Genomic DNA, 4,265 nt, shown 5'->3' on the forward strand with positions numbered 1-4,265 from the left:
GGGAAATGTGGGATATTTGTACACTGTGTGAAAATTATTGCTATGATTGATGGAATACAAAGCTAACTGACCAATAGCTAGGCAGGACTTCTGGACACAGAGAGAACTCTGGGAAGGTAAGGGGGAGTTGCCAGCCAGATGTGGAGGGAGCAGCATGGGCAGTATGGAGATGAGGTAATAATGAGCCATGTGACAGAATGTAGAATAAAATACATGGGTTAATTTAAATTATGAGAGCCAGCGGGCAAGCCTAAGCTAGGGCAGAACTTTGATAATAAGTCCTTGTGTCTTGATTTGAGGACCGGCGGTCCAAGGAAGTCGGCTACATCCATTCTGGTTTTTGGCCTGTTTTAAAAATGGATTGGTTGGTTTCTTGTTGAGTTTCAAGAACTTTATATATCTTGGATATGTGTACGAGTGGAGGTGCCTGTGGAGTCTGGAAGAGTGGGCATCAGATCCTCTGGAGCTGGAGTTACAGTGTGAGCCACCCAAGATTGATGCTGGGAACTGAACTCAGCAAGTGCTCTTAACTGCTGAGCCATCTCTCCACCCCTTCACTTTTTTTTGTGTGTGTGTGTGTGCAGAGCATAAGTATGTTTTAATGAAGTCTAACTTGGCAAGTTTTCTGATATGAATTGCTACCTGTATTATGTCTAAAACAATCTCTCCAGGCCCAGCTTCATCTAGGCTTTTCTCCCATGGTGTTCTAAGAGTTTTTATGGTCTTGTGTTTAATTTGTGTGTGTGTCATGGGACAGGTATGAAAGGTCAGAAGAGGTCAACTTTCAGGAATCGGTTTCTCCTTCCACTCTTTGGGCTCCTGCGGTTGAACTGGGGTCATCAGGCTTGGAGGCAAGCAACAGGCTGTCTCCTGCCTTAATTTGTTTTATATTGACATTGATGCCGTTTGAGTTGAATTTGTTTACTTATTTACTTGATTTTTAAAGACAGAGTTTCTCTGTGTAGCCCTGGCTGTCCAGGAACTCACTTTATAAACTGGGTTGGCCTCTAACTCACAGACTTACCTGTATCTGCTTCCCGAGAGCTGAGATTAAAGGTGTGTGCTACCACTGCCTGGCAATGGGTTTGTTTTCTGAGACAGGATTTCACTGTGTAGCCCTGGCTGGTGTGGAGCTCACAGAAGTCTGCCTGTTGAGTGCTGGGACTAAAGGTGTGAGCCACCACAGTTGAATTTATTAAAGCTGTAAATTCTGGATTCAATTCATTATTCTGTGTGTGGCTATCTTCTCTAAATGAAGCACTGGAAGAATTTCATTTTCTTTTGTCATTGTTTTTTGTTTTGGCAAAGAGCATTTATCCAGTGAGTTCCACTGTGTTTTCATTCTGTCTCAATTATTTTGTCAAAAATAAAACCTCTCAGCTGCTCTGGGGTCTTAGTAAACCTCGAGCCTGGATGGCATCGGTACTCTCACTGGGTTCTTCGATACTGTGTGGATTATCTTTTTTGGGGGGTGGTGGTATTTCCTTGTAATTTAAAAGTTGGCTTGTTTATGGGCATTTGAGACAATGTAGTAGAATTTTGATTGAGACTGTACTGACTGTAATTCAAGTTGGAACAAAGGACATTTTAACAACATCCATGAATATGGGTATCTCATTGAAGTTTTTTTTACATATTTCTCATGTCTTTTACATATTTCATTAGATTTCTAATTATTCAACTCTAAGTGGTATTAGTGTGATTTTTTTTTAATTGCAACTTTTTTCAATATAAGTTTTAAAAATTTACTTTACAAGCACTGATGTTTTGCCTATGTATGATTGTGTGAGGGTGTTGGATCCACTGAAACTGGAGTTACAGACAGTGTAAGCTGCCATGTGGGTGCAGGTAACTGAACCCAGGTCCTCTGGAATAGCATTCAGTACTCTTAACTGCTGAGCTATCTTTCCCGGCCCCCAATATAAGCTTTTTGTTACATCATTAAACCATCAAGAGTTGGCTTTTAATTTTTAAATTTATGCATATGTTTGCCTACATACATGTACGTGCACTGCATGCATACAAGACCTGAGATACCAGAGGAGGGCACCTGATCTTCTAAAACCGACCTTTTATTTATTTATTTATTTTTTTTGGAGACAGAGTCTCACTGTGTAGCTCTGGCTATCCTGAAACTATTTGTGTAGACCAGGCTGGCCTTGAATTCACAGAGATCCGCCTGCCTTTGCCTCCTCAAGTGCTGAGATCAAAGGCGTATACTACCATACAGATGGTTCTGAGTCACTCTGGGTGCTGGGAGCAGCACTTTCCCAGCTGCACAAGCTGCCTCGGAGCCCCACTCTGTGGCTGGACACCAGCTGCAGTTCTTCCAGACAGAGGCGGGTGTGGCAGCGCATGCCTGCAGGTCTAACACCTGAGTGAACAGGAAATAAGCGAGTCCAGGGCTAGACTAGGCTAGAGTGGGGCTGTATTGAAAGAGGGGGAGATGGCCAGGGAAAGGGAGGTGGAGGGGGAGAGGAGAGAGGGTGAGGAGGGGAAAAGGGGAGAGAGGAGACGGGTGGGGGGAGAGAACTATAGACACCAGTTGTGCTGGCTAGTTTCAGTGTCAACTTGACATGGTCTACTATCACTTGAAGAGGGAACCTCAATTGAGAGGTTTAGGTCTAAGATTATTCCCTTTTAAGGGAAAAAAAAAAATCGAAGGCTGGAGCCATGGCTCAGCAGGCAAGAGCACTGGCTGCTCTTCCCATGGACCCAGGTTCCAGTCCCGTATGGTGGCTCATAGCTGTTAATAACTCTGGTCCGGGGAATCTAATGCCCTCTTCTGGCTGTTGTGGGCAGTGCACATACGTGATGCACAGAAACACATGCAGATAAACACCCATACACATAAAAATTTCACTTTTTGCCGGGCAGTGGTGGCGCACACCTTTAATCCCAGCACTCGGGAGGCAGAGGCAGGCGGATCTCTGTGAATTCGAGACCAGCCTGGTCTACAAGAGGTAGTTCCCGGACAGGTTCCAAAACCACAGAGAAACCCTGTCTCGAAAAACTAACAAAAAAAAATTTTTCACTTTTTTTTAATGGAAGAAATCTTGAGACAGTATCATGTATCTCAAGCTGGCATCAAGCTTGCTGTGTAGCCAGGGATGAGTTTGCACTCCTGGTTTCCTGCTTCCACCTTGCAGGACTGGGACCAGGCTAGGTTTATGCTGGGATCGAACACAGGGCACTGTGCACACCAAACACTCTTCCAGCAAGGCCACACCTCCAGCCCAATGCAAGTGTTTGACTGATAGAACTGGTAGTATTATGGGTGCTTGGCTTCTGGAAGCTGCTGACTCTAAGTTCCTGAACACGATGGGCCTTTTGGTACCGAGTTTGCTGTTCTGGCAAATTTGTTTAGTCCCATTCATCCAGGACATCAGCCCAGTGAGGTAGGGACTGTCCACAGCAAGTCCCAGCTTCTATCTTGTCTTCAGCCCTGACACTGGTGTCACAGTTGAGCTTGTCATCCTGGCTAGTCAATCAAACTTGATCTTCAAGAAAGAAAGAAAAAATTCTCGTGGCTTTCTGAATTTCCTGTGTCCAGCTTCATTTATACCCTTGTATTTTTGTATTTTCCTGGAGCTTTGGGTCCAGTCCCACACCTAGTTTAGTTCATTTCTTGTATTGATTACTATAAAAGTTCGCCTATGGACTACTTTGGCTGTGTCACCAATCTCAGTAAGTTATCTGTGCCCACATCCTGCATGCTGTGATCAGTCATGCTCCATACACGTGGATTTTCCGCAGTGCTCCATGCGAGCTAGGTTCTGAGCTGCACTCTGAGCCCCTCCACATTCCTCAGTTCAAAATATTTTTCACCTGGGCCTGGTGGCTCATTCTGTAACCCCAGCTGTTAAGGAGGCTGTTAGAATCTGGCCTGGGTTAAGAGACCGTCTTAAAAAGCAGAAATTCTTTTTAATAATTTTTTATTTTGTACAAATTAGTATTTTTCCTGCATGTATGTCTGTGCGAGGGTGTTGTGGATCCTGAAGTTACAGACAGTTGCGAACTACTATGTGGGTGCTGGGAATTGAACCTGGGTCCTCTGGAAGAGCAGTCAGTGCTCTTAACCACTGAGCCATTTCTCGAGCCCCCAAAGCAGAAATTCTTAAATATTTTTCATGACATTCCTTCTGTTGATAACCATTTTAAAAAATTACTTGTTTAATATTGACATAGTTGCATCCTTAAATTTCTCATTTTAAAAATCTTTAAAGTTACATTATGTGTGCAGGGGCATGTGGAATCCTCTCCAC

The sequence above is a fragment of the Microtus ochrogaster genome, chromosome 10 (genome assembly GCF_000317375.1).
Source record: "Microtus ochrogaster isolate Prairie Vole_2 chromosome 10, MicOch1.0, whole genome shotgun sequence".
NCBI lineage: Eukaryota > Metazoa > Chordata > Mammalia > Rodentia > Cricetidae > Microtus > Microtus ochrogaster.